We start from the raw sequence: 16,347 nt of genomic DNA, 5'->3' as shown, positions 1-16,347 counted from the left end.
CTAACTCATTTCACAGCTATGTTTAAGGGCTCCACGAGCCAAAATTAAAGCAAAGCTGATTTGAAAGGACCCAGGAACACAACCCTATGGCAGGTTTTCACGTTTAACTTAGGCCTGGCACATCCTCACCAACTGCTTAGATCACAAGCTGAGGCAACTTAGGGATGGACCGCTGATGAAAGACACAGGATGTATCGACGGACTGACCGCCCCCCGGGATTAATTTCCCATAACTCTTGTTGCTGGCCTACTATGTCATTAACAGGATAAACAGCAAGACTTCTGGGGTCTAGAATATGCAAGGAAAGGTCCAATTAAGCTGTTTATTTCGGGCCTTAAAAAGCCACAGTGCTAATTTCATTCACACCAAACCAAGAAAATGGTTCACTCCTTCCTGATCTGATGCCTAATCATCAGGGAAACCAGGAAATCCAACCCCCAAGCCAGAGGCGGGAAACGGTGGGCATTTCCAGGCTTATGGACGGCACAAGAAGCCACAAGAGCTGCCTGTGTGCTAAGGGGAGATGCCCGGCTGGCTTGCTGGAAAAGAGCTACCTGGGTGAACTTTGGAATTCTGAGGATACAGCATCAGATCAGCAAGAGGAGGCCTGGGAGACCGACCCGCCTTAAGAGCAAGACCTCTTCCCCCAGGCGCACGGCTGCCTGAGAGGGGCTCTGTGAGCTCCCTGAAATTCCAGGTAAAATTCTGGGTATGTGTGCTTGCCCGGCGAAGGGATCCTTCCTTTCCCAAATTCTGAGCTAAGAAAAGGACTACGCCAGCTGCAGGCTAGAACAGAAAAGCCATCATATACACTGAGAGCCAGCCAAGTCAGAGTGCCTGCAGAGTTGCCACTGAGAAGCCGGAACATGGATCCACAGCAGACACAACCGAGCACTTGTTTGGTGCTCCTCTTCCTAACTGTGTTTCAAGTCTTTTTCAAAACAAGACCCTGGTAGCCCCCAAGCTGAGGAATGCCTGTGGGCTTGATCCACAGCTACAAGTCGCGGGAAATCTGTGCACATGCTCCGGCCAGTCATTCACCAAAATCAAACCCCAGGACAGACGCTGTGACAAAGGAAGACTCCTTCCTCAATGGTCGGAGCTGAGTCCAGAGGAGGCAGCACCCACTGTGGAGAGCAGTGGAACTTCTTGGCACTGGGCAGGGACGTGGTGCCTGCCAGGATCCTGACTCTTTTCCTTTCCAGTTTCACTGTGTTTTCAAATACTTTGGGTCTAGTCCAGCAGGCGGATGAGCTGATTGATGCGTCCACCCTGATAGCCAGGTGACCCCATCTCCTCAGGAGGCCCACTCTTCTTGGTAGCACGACGGCCACTGACAGTCGGAAAGGGCGCAGGAACCCTGCGATATCCTGGAAGTACTTCCCGGGAAGGCAACTTCATGAACGAGGTCTTCCAAGCAGATGACCCCAAATCCCCCGAGGTGCTCCTCAATCATGGTGTTGTCTGTCAGAGGGAATGTCTTATTGTGGACCCTTGCTTTCCACGTTTCAGATGAGTTCCCGGACAGACTTCAGATTTGGAAATCCCAGGTCACATAAGGTTCCACTATCCACAACACTTGTAGGTTTGGGGGAGGGGGGGTGACTTTGACAAAGATGCCACTGAACAGTTTTTCCAGGCGAAGTCTTGCAATGGTCCTCTCCGCCAGTGAACTCACCCGTCAACCCTCTGGAGACGTACAATAAAGGCCAAGGAATGCTCGTCTGGCACTTCCAAGGCATGAGGTTTCACTTCCAGTCATCTGCGCTTACCACACCACATCACTGCCACCAGGAATCATGTAACAAAGGATTCCCATTGCTTAAACCTGAATTCTTTTCCTTTCCTCTCCTTCTGCCAAAAGTGCCGGCTTTGCCTGTGTGGCTCCGAGGGCTGTGGCTTCCTCTCTTTCAGAAGATTTCCTGGAACCAGTGGAATCCTTTTTCTTTGCTCTTCTTCTGCCATCTTTCTTCTCTAGACTGCTGACCTTAACACCAGTACCAGTCTGGGGGGTTCTCCTCCTCAGCATGCGTCCTATTGTCCTGCTTCTTTGCATGCCTGGTAATTTTTGACTGGATGGTAGATACTGTGACCTCTGCCTAATGCTGAAAAATAATTCCCCATAAACATCTGCGAGCTTTGTTCTGCAGCGCAGTTATTGAAATCACATTGCCGTTCTGAACTCCGCCATGCAGATCCAGAGCAGCTGATCTGGAGATCACTGTCCTCACAGCGGTACTGCACTGCACACCCGCAGATCTGAGGCACTGGGTGTGGCCCGGAGGGAGAGCCGGGCACTGGCCACATCCCCTCACGTGCACTCCTCAGTGGTCAGCTGAGTCTGCAGAGGGGACACTGCTCAGGCCCCGGGCCTCTCTCCCTGCACAGCTCTCACCTCCCTGCCCTCTGGCCTGCACTCTAACTCCCATTCCTCTCTCCTCAAGTCAGGAAGTCCACTGGACTCACCGGGACTTCCATGTCCTGCAGTGCAGCCTGGAAACATCAAGACCATCAGCTGGGCAGCCACAGGACTCGCCCCCGGCACTCATCTCTCAGACCAAGGACCTCTCTGCTTGAGCTTCAGTCTGCCCAGCAGAGTTCCACGTGTGGTATCTGACTTGTGGCTGTTTCAAGTGGACAGCTCAAGGGTCCTTTTCATACCATCTTGGTCAGAAGCCGTTTCTGTTCTTAATTTTACACGCATATGACAAGTGTACAGAGAAGGGTTGGCTCAAGATCCAAGTTCTATGTGGTCTCAACCCCAAAACAAACACACACCAAGTTCTATCCACTATTCCCCATTTCCGTGAACGCCACCACAGTTTGAATCTCACTTTTCATCTCTACTCTGTAAGTAACTTGCTCTTAGCCAAGAGCTAAAGGACAAAACCATGTGCCTTTTACTCCTATCTGTGGGTACCAGCATCTCTGGACATGTTGCTAGGATTCCACAGACACAGGGAATGGGATGCTGGAGCCAGACTCCCCCACACAAGTCCTAGGCTCATATCTCAGCGGCTGGATGGCCTTCAGCATTCCTTCTGCTGAGACAGTGCAACAGCCCTCAGGGCTGTGAACATTAACAACAGGACGTAGGAGAGATCACACAGTGAGCACTGTGGGCGTCTACAGATGATCTCCTAGCTTTCAACTCCTCTAGTGGAAATCTGCTTCAAAACCCAGTGCTCACGCTCTTACAGCCCTGCTCCCTGGGCCCTCCGGTGTCCCTCCTGACCCAGTCATGTTGAACTTCATCTCACCACCGCAACTGTCACGTGAACTTGGGCTCCAGGAACACCATCTCACTGGGGAACACACCTTTCTTCTGTCCCTGCTCTCACAATCACCTGCACTTGGGATTCCAGGCTGTGCCCCTGATCCCATCCCTCCTTGCAGGCCCCACTGAAACCCTCCCTTATGGAGCCTGCCCTGCCCACTCTAAAGAGTCAACCCCCCACATCCACTCAACTCCCTTGGCAACAACTGCCTGTGATTTCCAGAGGACCCATACTGACTTCCTTTATTTGCACAAATCTGAGACGCACACACCTGGAAGGCACTCAACAAACTCCCACCCAGTGAACACGGGAATGACTGCGACTCAGGATTGACAGGGATGTACAAGGCAGAGGACCATACAGTCAACCCCTTCTCCTTGGGAACGGCTCAGCTCCTCACACAAATAGTGGAAGAACTGAGCTCCAAGCAGCCACATCGTCCCCAGCAGCACTGAGAGCACAAAGCAGCAAAGACCACAAGATCCTGGCTCCCAATTTCCAGGCTCTCCAGCCTGTCTGGAAAACTCAGGCTCACGGGGTCACCTATGGCAAGGAGCAGGACATCCCACCCAATACAGACTCAGCCACGGGTTTGACAGCAGAGGTTTGAGGTGCAAAGGGGAGTGACCTGATGTCAAAGGACTGGGACCAGGGCCTGTCCTTCTGGCCTGGCAGCAAGCGAGAGAGAAGCCAAACCCTGAGGGCCGCTCCCCACCCTCTCCAGCCCAAACCAGCAGGCTGGGAACCAGGGAACAGGGGAGGTCATAGTAAAGCCAGTTGTCAGCATGAGGCCCTCTGAGCCTGTCTCCCAGTGACAAGGGAAGATGAGAGCTCAGAGACCGAGACTCCGTCCTGCAGGTCCCCAGGGCTCCTTAGCCACCACACGCCCCTCCTTCCTTTTCTCTCATCTCTGCCCAGGAGGGCAGCGGCTCCCTCTCCTGGTCGGGAGGCCCGGAGACAGTCTGTTTTAAAGCAAACCACAAAGAGCACCCAGGTGGACGGGATGGTTCCCAGGTCTGTCCTCACCCACTCGGGCGCTTTCCTGTTCGCTCAGTGCACAGCTGTTGAATATCTAGTGTGTGACGAATGCTTGCACTGCAGAGCAAACAGAAAACACACAGTGTCAGTCCTTGGGCACCGGGACGTCCCTGGAGAAGGGGCCCAGAGCGGCACGGCCTCTGGCACAGCGTTGCTGTGCGTCAGGACTGGGCAGCTCTGGACTCCCTGGTTCACGAGGTGCCATGCTTCAGGCTGGGGGTCCCCACCTCTGTGGCTGAGGTAGGAGACTCCCACCAGTCACTTAAAGGCAGCTCTGCGACGCGGCCTCCTGGGCTTCCCAGGCCCCCAGTACGCTGTCAGTGTGGGGCGCTCACACGCTCGGGTGAGCATCGGGCTCTGCCACCGCCCCACTCTGCAGGAAACAGACTGAAGAAAGAGCCGTGAGGAACACCTGGCAGAGAGCCAGGTAATCTCAGCTCCAGCCCCCACACTGCATTTTGTGCAAGGCTTGAATTCGTGGAAATTTCCAAGCTAGAAACACTCTGGAGCCAGCTCACTGTGACAGGCTGATGCACAGCCAACCTGGCCTTACTGTGAGAGGCTGACACGTGGTTGGCCCCACCTTGCTGTGACAGGCTAACAAGTGACTGTCCCTGGCTCACTATAACAGATTGGCATATAGCCATCCCAGGCTCACTATGACAGACTGATGCACAGCCGTCCCCACCTCGTTGTGACAGGCTGACACACAACCATCCCAAGCTCACTGTGAGAAGCTGACACGTGGTTGTCCCCACATTGTTGTGACAGATTAACAAGCAACCATCCCTGCCTTGCTGTGACAGGTTGACACACAGCTGTCCCCAGCTCACTGTGAAAGGCTGACACACAGCCATCCCGGGCTCCCTGTGACAGGCTGAAAAACAACTGTCCCCAGCTCCCTGTGACAGGCTGACAAACAACTGTCCCCAGCTCCCTGTGACAGGCTGACACACAGCCACCCAACCTCATTGTGACAGGCTGACACAAAGCCATCCCAGGCTCCCTGTGACAGGCTGACACACAGCCATCCCCACCTCACTGTGACAGACTGACACACAGCTGTCCCCACCTCACTGTGACAGGCTAACACATAGCCATCCCAGGCTCCCTGTGACAGGTTGACACACAACTGTCCCCACCTTGCTGTGACAGGGTGACAGACAGACATCCCAGGCTCCCTGTGACAGGCTGACACACAGCCATCCCCACCTCATTGTGACAGGCTGACATACAGCTGTCCCCAGCTCACTGTGACAGGCTGACACACAGCCATCCCGGGCTCCCTGTGACAGGGTGACACATAGCCGTCCCCACCTCACTGTGACAGGCTGACATGGGACCGTCCCTGGATCACTGTGGCAGGACAGCCATCTCCAGTGCAAGTCAAGTGAGGAGCGTCCCAGCTGGAGCTGGCAGTCTTAGGCCAGGGCCTGGGATCTCGGCTGATGCGCGTTCTTGCCCTGACCGCTCATCGTACACAGACCTGGCAGTGCTGCAGAACCCACTGCACGCTGAGCCTGCTGCCCCTGCCCTCTGAGACCTACTGTAGGGGTAGAGCTGAGAGATCCAACCCCACACACTGCCCAGCCACCTCACCAACGTTGATTTCTCCCCTTTCCTGGAGTGCCAGAAACACATTCCGTGCAAATCAAGACCATAAACATCCTCTGAGAGAAGGGGGTTTTCTCAACACAATTTTCTCAAAACCAGTCCTCTACCCAGTCGCAGGCCCTGCCCCACCTGCTCTGCTCTGACCTCACGAGGCAAGGAGGAAGTGTTGGGGGGAAGCAGCCTTCAGCCTGTGTCTTCCACCAAGGAACAGCTCTTTGCCCTCAGACTAGGGTTCCCGAATTCAAGCTTTCTCGGTTTCCTGCGTCCGAATCTCTAATTCAGATCATTTAACTATGTTTTGGAAATCCTTTCAACAAGGGGGTTTTACCATGAATTTTCTGTCCAAGTAGTTTTCATTTGCCACTGGTTGTAAGCAAACACCTTCCTCCTGCTTATTCTGGGAAATCTGTGAAACACTTTCCTTCGGTTAGGGACTTCACGGCGATGGACCAGTGCATCGGTGGGGCTGTTCTGCCATGGTGAGCAGCAGCATTGTTTTCCAAGGAAGCAGAGTAAGGTACAAAGCAGGCAGCAGATTTCTCACAGCTCGGGAACAGAACTGTATTTGTCTGAGTTACCATACCTCAATTCTTATGAAACAGTCCTTTACTCTCTGTGGTTTCAACTTCTAATTAAAGTATAAACATAAGTATTAACCCAAATCAAGTTCACCTAAAAACTTGACGTTTTGCTTGTTATTCATTTCTTCCCCAACTGCACACTCTGTGTCCCTCTGAGGGACAGCAAGAGCCTCCCACATGTCTCACAAGATTAATATCATGGCAGACAGAAATGGCCAGCTGGTCCTGGAATGACTGAGGGGACCTCCCTGGGGTCTGAAATGGAAAAAAGCATTGAGAGGGGCCAAAGGAGCAGCACAAGTCAGGGGGGCTCTCTCAGCGGCACTGGATCTAGGGGGCTCTCTCAGGGGCACTTTGGAGCTGGCACCCAGCCAGAGGCCTGGATCCAGATGAGGACAGGCCCCCTCAACAGCACCTCTGCAGAGCTGGGCAAGGAGACACACAGGTCTGTCCTGGGAACAGGGAGTCCAGGGGCAGTCTGGGGCACGTTGTGACAGCCTCAAAAGTAGTGACCGGATACATGAGGCAGGGGCACAGAGCAGAATCACGCTGCAAAAACAAGCAAGCATCAAAGGATGCAAACCTGCAAGGCACTGCTCCAGCCTGCACAGGAGGAGCCTGGGATGGCCCCTGCTGTCCCAAGAAGTAAAGATCAGACATGGAGGTGGGCACGGAGGGCCCCCGGCAGTGGCAGTGACTCTGGCATCAGAGCAGCACCCCAGGCCCCGTGGAAAAGCAAAGGCTTTCTCTTCAGTCTCAGGTTCACAGAAGCAAAGCAAACCGTCTGGGGTCACAGGCACTCCACGCCTCAGTCCTGTACTGTGCCAGGACTGCCCCTGGCCGCCGTCGCTCCTGGGAAACCCTGCAAGCATGGACACAAGTCCCCAGAGAGAGAAGCGAGGGGGCAAAGGAAATGATGGGGTCCCCGTGGGCCCTGCAGTGGGCTGCAGGCAAAAGGCATCAGCCACACGTGTCCTGGGTGGATCCCACCTGGACACCCAGGCTGCTGTAACCTCCAAGCCAGGAAGTCCAATCTGCTCCTGGTGAGTACACAGCACTGAGCGTCTGATAGTGGGGACCACAGGTGGCAGAGCCCTCAAGATGGGGATTGGGGTGATGCACTACAGCAGCACCAACGTGGGAGGTGCTTAGAGCAGAAGGCATCAGATGGGAACCAAGTCCCTGGAGGCCCTGATCTCTGGGCCACTATCACAGGCTGTCTATACCTGTGCCTAGAGTGGGACCCCAGATTCACAGGCATGGCAGGTCGTGGGTCCCCTGCAAGGCGGTCAGTCCCAGCAGAGGTCCCCAACAGCAGTCTTGGGAGAGCTCACCTGTGTCCACCTCCTCTCCTGAGGACACTTATGGTTGTGCCCAGGGGCATCTCCTACTAACTCAGCCTCCAGTGGGTTGCTCCTCTGCTATGCAGACACCAGCTCCAGGGCAGGGAAGCAGGTGCCCCTTGTTCACCTGAGCACCACAACAAATGAGGCTGAGAGGCAGATCTCCTGCTCCCACCCCCAGTGCTGACTCCAGGCTGGGACAGCAGAGACAGGAGCCGGCCTCATCCTGCTCATCTACAATGGGCGCTTCCACCCCAGCGAGCACGCTCCATGCACAGGGCAGTGTTCCTCAGGGTCCCTTGGTAGGGCCCATAGCCCACGCCACAGCTGACAAATGGCCGGGAACAGGGCCAGGCTGAGGCCCAGCCCATCTGAGCCTACACCTTCCCTGGTCTGCTGGAAGCTCCTCTCAGCCTCTGCTTCAGGGCTGCTTCTGGGCAAGCAGCCAAAGACCCTGCCCAGGCACAGGGCCACCACTTCCAGGACAGATTCTCCACATCTCACCTTGGCCGCCCTGGCTGGCCCTGCCACAGCACAGCTCAGCCGTGCCCCAGGGCAGGCTCCCAGGGCTGCAGTGCTGGCTTCCTGGCCCGTCCGCTCCCCCTCCTGGTGGTGCTATGAGCACTGCGAGAGCGACGGCTGAAGCTGGCTCAACACCCTCAGCCCAGGCTTGCCCAGTCTGCCCTAACACACCGAGATCAGGCCCTCCAGCACACAGGCAGGTTTATCTTCAGCGGGAGGCAGCAAGCAGCAGGGGCTTCAGAGGCAGCTGTGACGCACTCCCTGGGGGCTTTGAGGGGCATGAGGTCAGGGTGTGCGGGACATGGGCTCCTGGTCAGCCTCCCAGCCTTGCTGGGGAACTCGCAGGGGACTTCCGAGGGTCAGAAGTGCACCCTGGGTTGACTGGCCTGAGGCCCCCGCCCTACCTTCTGTCTCACTTTCCCCACTCCTAGTCCCTAAGGATGTGTTTCCCTGGATGGCACTCATCGTGCCAGCTCCACTCCTGACTGCCATGAGCCTCAGCTGTGTGAGGGTCAGCGAAGCTTCAGGCAGTCGGGCACCCACAGCCAGAACCCCTGCACTGTCTGGTGCTTCTGAAGGGCACAGTATTCCCACATCTGCCACCAGCTGGACCCCAGCAGGATCCTGAAACACAGGAAAGTAAACTGTCATCGTCTGCACAGGGAAACTGAGGCCTGCAGAGGCCGGGGCCTCTGGGTGCAGAGCTGAGGCTGTGACCAGCGGCGGTGGCAAAAACAGCAGCTGGGCGGGCTCACCGCCAGAGCGAGGAGGTCATGCAGCCCCCACAGCAGAAGACCCCAGATGACCTGCCAGGCAGGCACAGGAGGCACAGCAGCAAACAGGCTATGGTCTATGACTGGGACAAGGATCACCCTCTCTGGCCTCTGCAGAGAAAGGACCAGGAGGTGCTGGAGAGACCGTGAGGGAGGGGTTCAGGGTCCACGAGATGCCCTCTGAGTGCCAGGGGTCCCAGTGGTTCAGAGAAGCGGCGATGTCAGCTCCATTTCACTGACACAAAGACAGCCCAGAGGGTGAGGGCCTGGCTCAGGATCACGGCAAGCATGAGCACACTGACTGCCCAGGCCAGCACTGCTGACTGGCAGACACTTTAATCTACAGGGAGAAGCCAACAGGGAGACTGTGTCCCCGCTTACAGTCATGGAAATGGAGGCTCCTAGGGGCATCTGCAAAGCCACTCAGTGGCAGAGCCATCCAGGGGACTTAGAGACCAAGGCCAGCCTCCCACGCTGCTGCAGACACACACAGCAGACGTGGGCACCAAGGCAGACCTGCCAGGGCAGGGGTGGAGGCAGATGCACCTGTAGGCCAGGTGGAGGGCAGTGGGCCTGGACAGCCCCTCTTCAAGGTGCTCCTGCCCAGAGTTAGCCTCTGACAACCATGGCCCTTCTGCAAGGGCCATGGGAATAAAAGCCCAGACCAAGCCCACCGGCCTGTGACTCCCAGGGCCCCGTCCAGAGCAGGGTGACTTTGGCTGAGGTTTCCAGCCCCAGCACCCTTCCATCACGCAGGGAAGCACACAAAACCACACAGGAGGACACAGTGATCTCCTGCTCCACAGCTCTCCAAGCCCAGCCCTTAGGAAGAAGCAGCACCTTCAGTGTCCAGACCATAGGCGAGGACCCTCAGGAAGAAGCCACATGGAGTTCCTGGGTATGGGGAACAGGGTGGGGGCTGGGGCCAGCGGCAGGGAGACACAGCAGGTCCCTGGGGAGGGGAGCCTGTGCCTGCCCCACCCTCCTCCCATAGGTTCTCGGAGCACCAGGGTCCTCGCCCTCTTCCCAGGCAGGGTTCAGGGAGGCAGTGTGGCAGCAGAAATGGCTGTGGAGGTATCCAAGAGCACCGGTATTACTCAGCACTCAAAGTTGAGGTGTAACACACACAACATAGGAGCCACTGCTCTTAGCGGCAACCACCAGTAACTCCAGAACCTGTCTGCTTCCCTGTCCACAGACACCTGCTGAACCTGCACTGCTGTGAGGAGCCGCTCACCCCTGGTTCACACCCACCCCCAACCCCTGGAGACCACTGATCTAGGCTGGGTCCCTATGGAACCATCTGCATTCTCACTGATGTGACACGGTGCCGTGCACAGCCCTCCTGGGGGCAGAGCACACTCACCATGCACAGCCTCTTCTGTCTCCCCTTCGGCTGACAGACACTGTAGGTTTCCCTTCCTGGCCATGACGAGTTACTGCTAAGAACACGCGTGCACAAGTTTCTGTGTGGACACACACTCCAGCTGTCTTGGGTATAACTAGCGGGGAACTGCCGTGTCACAGGGTGACTCCAAGTTTCACATTTTGAAGGCTGGCTGAGACTGTTTTCCATAAAAGGTGCACTAGGGATAGAGTGTGGACAGCCCAAGGGGCTCCCTGCAGCCAGTGGCAGGAAGGCAGCAAAGCTGCAAGATGGATCCCTGTGCCGAGAGGACCCAGAAGGACCCCACAGTGAGCTGCGTCCCAGCAGCCCCCAGCCTAGCATGCAACAGAGGCCCCGGCCCCACAAAGCCAGCCACAGCCCTAAGCATTCAGTGACACTGCCATTCCCTCTCCTTCATTATAGAGATCAACTTGAATTACAGAAAACCAAATGAAGTTACATTACTCACACCTAGTGTAGGACACAGATGGCACCCACTGCACAGCGGCAGCCTGGGAAATCCCAGAGACAGCAGCAGGGCAGCTGGTCACTCAGGGCTCTGTGCAAAGCCCAAGGTGGACACGTGGGCAAAGACCTACTGGAGAAGGGCCTTGCAGACCAAGTGGACATGTGGGCAAATGTCGACCGGAGAAGGGCCTTGCAGACCAAATGGACACGTGGGCAAAGACCGACCGGAGAAGGCCTTGCAGACCAAGTGGTCACATGGGCAAAGACCTACCACAGAAGGGCCTTGCAGACCAATCTGTTCCAAGCCCACTCACCACACACCACATCGCCACCTCTGCAGCCAAGTGGACCTCCTGTGACCTGCCACATCTGTGACACACGCTCAAGACTCCACGTGTCTGCCACACTGCCCTTGTGCCTTCCTTCTGCCACGCCCCCTGTGAAGGCCAAGCAAAAACGCTGTTCTATTCAGGGAGCCAGCCCCAGGCCTCCAAGGCAGAACCTATCCCACCTTCATACGGGCTCTGCACTTGCACATATCTATCTGCCTCCCTCTTTGGTCCAGACCTGAGCCCCGCAGCTAACGGGCAATGCCTTGCTTAACTGCACCCACGCGCTAGCACCATGGCCAGGGTTCCACAAATACCTGCTGGTGAATTCATCAGGCCAGGCCTCCACCGCACAGGGGCCAAGGGCCAGGAAAAGACTCCTCAGCAACTGGACACCCCAAAGCTTTGCACATGCAAATGTGCAAATACTCAAGTATCCCCAAAACTCCTGTCAGTTCCACAGCTGCTGAGGGCCTGGTAGAATGACGAAAGCAGGAAATGTCACAGGGAGGAATGTGGCTGGCTGCTGAGGGAGAGACATATGGGGAAATGTCATGGGGACAGCCTGTCACCCATGTCCATCTGAGGGACGGCAGCATACAGACGCCTGTGTCACACAGATGTGAAAAATCGGCATCAGCTCTAACACACATCCCATCACCAACACCCGCCCCCAAAACACAACATCCACCTCCAGTCCATCCAGAAAAGCAGATTTTCCCAGAAACCTGCAGGAAGGATAACCCTCCACGTACCCCAATGAGGTCGCTCCCCTAATACCTAAAACAAGCCTCTCCTGCAACCTGGAAAGATTAGGTGTTGGGTGAGAGTTCACCAAATGCTCTCTGAAACACCACCGCGGAAGGCAGAGCCACCACAAGGCCCACGGCCGCGTCTCGCAGCAAACCAGAGTTGCGTCTGCAGCCAGCAGCTGGGTCCCATCACCCAGGAAAGTCACCCCAGGGGCCTGCTGTCTCCAGAAACGGCTCCCAAACAAGGCCAAGAGGCCTGGGAAGAAAGCACCTGCTGCAAGCCCAGGAAAGGCTACAGCCAGCAGGGTCCCCTCTCCAACAGAGGCCAGCAGTCCCCTGCTCTCCTGCAGGGATCTCGAGCCCCGGCTGCTCACCTCTCTCCCTCCCTCAACCTTCCCCGGAACACACCCAGCCTCCCAGGCTCAGCAGAAAGACGTCCACCAGCAAATCCGAAAGGCCAGGAAGGGCCTCTCCAGAGGAAGCGTGGGCACCTGTTCCCATCCCTGGGGAGAGGCATCATGCCACCCTCATCGTGGCGTCAGAAGTCTGGTTGGAGACCAACCAGGGTGGGCACCAGGGCTCCCTCGGGTCTGAGGACCCATGTTACAGGGACAGCAGAGGTCATCCACTGCTTGGAGCAATCCACACAGCTGTGAGGTCTGGAGAGAACCAGAAGCCGCCTTACAATCGCAATTCAACAGTGGTGGCTCAGGTGAGGATGAATTTGCCCCATGTCAGAAACACCAGAGGTGGCCTATAGGGTACTCACCACAGAGCACCATGAAACACGGGAAGTCCCACATACACAACCTCACCACCTCACACCCACATGGGAAACCCTGTCTACACAGCCTCACACCAACCCTGACACACGAGAAACCCTGTCTACACAGTCTCACACCAACCACACTGACACATGGGAAACTGTCTACACAGCCTCACCCCAACCCTGACACATGGGAAGCCCTGTCTACACAGCCTCACACCAACCACACTGACACATGGGAAATCCTGTCTACACAGCCTCACCTCAACCCTGATACATGGGAAATCCTGTCTACACAGCCTCACATCAACCACCCTGACTGATACCCAGGAAACCCTGTCTACACAGCCTCACACCAACCACCCTGACACATGGAAAACCCCGTCTACACAGCCTCACACCCACCCTGACACATGGAAAACCCATCTACACAGCCCCACATCCACCCTGACACATGGGAAACCCTGTCTACTCAGGCTCATCCCAACCACCCTGACACATGGGAAACTCTGTTGATACAGGCTCATCCCAACCACCCTGACACATGGGAAACTGTTGATACAGGCTCATCCCAACCACCCTGACACATGGGAAACTCTGTTGATACAGGCTCATCCCAACCACCCTGACACATGGGAAACCCTGTCTACACAGCCTCACACCAACCCTGACACAGAAAACCCTGTCTACACAGGCTCACCCCAACCACCCTGATGTCACTCCCCATCTTCATGGAGGAACGACACAGGACCCTGCGCTGTTCTTTTGTCTGCTTGGCCCTCCGCGGGTTTGCTGCTGGTTCTTCCCGGGTTGGCTACCGACCCTTCCACCTCCGTGGAAGGGCAGTTCCCCCTGCCACTTTCCCCACTTCCGCGGGGGAGCGGCACACCGCCGGCCGGCTCTCTCGGGGGCTGCACAGGTGTTCCTCTTAGATGTTCCTGGTGCATGTTGTCTCTCTCCTCCTTTATAGTCCTCTTCCACCAATCCCAACTCTGCTACCCACACGCCGAGTACGCTGCTCTCCTCCAATCAGGAGCAGGTCCTGCTGTTTATTGGTTGAACTGGAGGCAGGTGTGTAGAAGCTGTTTTCTCCTCTCCCACGCCATATTGTGGGAGAGCAGATGCATAGAATAAGTCTTAATTCCAGTAACTTAGTCTAGTCCGAGTTGCTCCCAGTTGCTCCCCACACCCTGACACACGGGAAACTCTGTCTACACAGCCTCACATCCACTCTGACACATGGGAAATCCCGTCTACACAGCCTCACACCAACCACATTGTTACATGGGCAGTCTCCTCCTCAAGTTCTCACCACCAGCCAACCATCACTGCGCTCACACAGGATACCTGGCCACACCCAGCTCTCAAAGATAAGGTATAAATAATGACTGGTATAGGAAGGGAAGTGTGTTCACTTCAGAGTGGGAACCCAGAGCAGGGAGGGTTGGGCCAGCTCTGCCCCCTGAGGACATCTGAGCACAGCACTGGTCAGGTGCTACTATTCCTGGCACCAGCTTTGAGGGAAGGAAGCAGCCTGGCCCTAGAGACTTGCCCCTGTCTGATCAGCAAGCCACTGGGTCACCCCCAGAGCAAGAGGAGGGGCCCCTCGCCAGCAGCAGGCAGGGCGAAGCCCCTGGAGGCAGTGTCCTGAGCTGATACCTGAGAGAGGGCAGTGCCAGCCACCAGCACACACTCAGGAGTTGCTGGCCCAGGTGCTGCTTCTGCACCCCTTGGTTGATTTCTCTCTGCTGTCAGGGTTGCATTTAGAACTCGTCCCAGGGCCAAGAAGACAGAGCTCCTACCAGGTCTAGGAGGAAGGGACAGGGTGAGGAAACTCTCCAGCTGTGGGGCAGCAGGAGCCACTGTGGTGCAACCAGCACAGCCCAAGAGCCAGGCTTGGTCTGGAACAGCCTCCACCCAGAGTGCCCTGCCACACGGCTCCTGCACAGGAGCTGGGGACAGAGCAGTTCCGCCACAGCTTTGGCCCGCGGGGCCCAACCACCCCACAAAGCACAGCTGGCTCCTCTGCAAAGGCAAGAGTGCACACGCCCACCTCCTGGGGCAGCAGGGGCAGCCAGAGGGTCTCAGCGCACTTCTCACGAGAAACGCCCACAAGCCCCCAGCTCGGACTGCCTATCCACAAAAGTGCTTCCTGGTTCCTGAAAAGTGGGGTGGTGTCTCGTCAAAGCAGAGGGGGTGCAGAGCCCGGCACACCCTGCAACCCCACAGAGCTCTGCAGACAGCAGCATAGCAGTGGGCATGGCTCAGGCCAGGAGACCAGGACAGGTGCCCCAGTGGGGCTGAGGAAAAGGTGAGGAGAGGGCAAGGAAGCCCAGGCCATGGACACCGCCCAGGGCTGCACAGCAACGCCTTAAAGACAGGCCCAGCTCCGGGGCTTTGGCTCTTGTGGCAGAGGTGCAGCCCGGCTGTCTGATTGCCACACCTGGCACTGCCCTCTCCCCAGTCGGCTCCACATCAATGACAGCCCTGGGGGCAAAGCCTTCTTAAACCAGGGCTCTGGGTGCCACTCCATCCTCAGGGAGAGGAGCATCCCCTGGCAGAGGCACCTATGGCCACCCATGGTCAAGCCCAGTGCAGCGCCTGCAGCACGCCTCCCGGAACAAGCTCATCTACTCTGTGGCTAGGCCACCTCCTCTGTGCTGTGTGTGCAGGGGCTCCTGGAGCAGGGGTCAGCAGGCCCTGCCTGGGCTCGGGCCATCCTCCACCTCTGCTCAGCTCAACATGGCAAGAGCTCCTGCCTTCACTGCTTAAGAGATGAGGCTTGTCCAAGAGGCGCCTCATGGAGGGAGGTATGGGGCTGAAAAATCTCTCTGGCTGTCCTCAGGCAAAACTTCATCCTCCTGTCAAGTCCTCCTCTGGAGCTGCTGTTGCACTGGAGACTGGAGAGGCACGGCCAAACCACACCAACTTTCTACCCTTTCTGGACCCAGGAAGTCTGCCCAGTACAGCCTCTTCTTGACAGGGTGGTCATCCGTGGGCCCCCAGCCACGCAAGCCTACTCAGCTCTAGGTCTCCACCAGCAGGGAGTCTCTGGGCAGTCTGACCTGTACAAGAGTGAACCTCCCACCACCAAGCTTTTCAGAGCACTCAGAGGATACAACAGGAGATTCTGCCAGCCCTCTCCTCCCTCTGCACACTGGAGATCCTGCTCAGCTCTCTTCTCTCTCTCTGCACACTGGGGACCCTCCTCAGCTCTCCTCTCTCTCTCTCTGCACACTGGGGACCCTGCTCAGTCCCCTCCTCTCTCTGCACACTGGGGATCCTGCTCAGTCCCCTCCTCTCTCTCTCTCTCCACACTGGGGATCCTGCTCAGTCCCCTCCTCTCTCTCTCTCTCTGCACACTGGGGACCCTCCTCAGCTCTCCTCCTCTCTCTCTGCACACTGGGGACCCTCCTCAGCTCTCCTCTCTCTCTGCACACTGGGGACCCTCCTCAGTCCCCTCCTCTCTCTGCACACTGGGGATCCTGCTCAGTC

General features: G+C 56.7%; 1 protein-coding gene and 1 pseudogene across 10 annotated transcripts in view; both read right to left on the bottom strand.

Moving 5' to 3' along the window:
• CACNA1E (calcium voltage-gated channel subunit alpha1 E) overlaps positions 1-16,347 on the bottom strand; it is a 366,950-nt gene that overhangs the window by 322,214 nt on the left and 28,389 nt on the right. The window lies entirely within an intron of this gene.
• The window catches only part of LOC127489473 (large ribosomal subunit protein uL30-like 1 pseudogene), a 33,505-nt pseudogene extending 17,158 nt beyond the window's left edge, over positions 1-16,347 (bottom strand).

The sequence above is a fragment of the Oryctolagus cuniculus genome, chromosome 13 (genome assembly GCF_964237555.1).
Source record: "Oryctolagus cuniculus chromosome 13, mOryCun1.1, whole genome shotgun sequence".
Taxonomy (NCBI): Eukaryota; Metazoa; Chordata; class Mammalia; order Lagomorpha; family Leporidae; genus Oryctolagus; species Oryctolagus cuniculus.
This window is presented reverse-complemented; position numbering and strand designations above follow the sequence as displayed.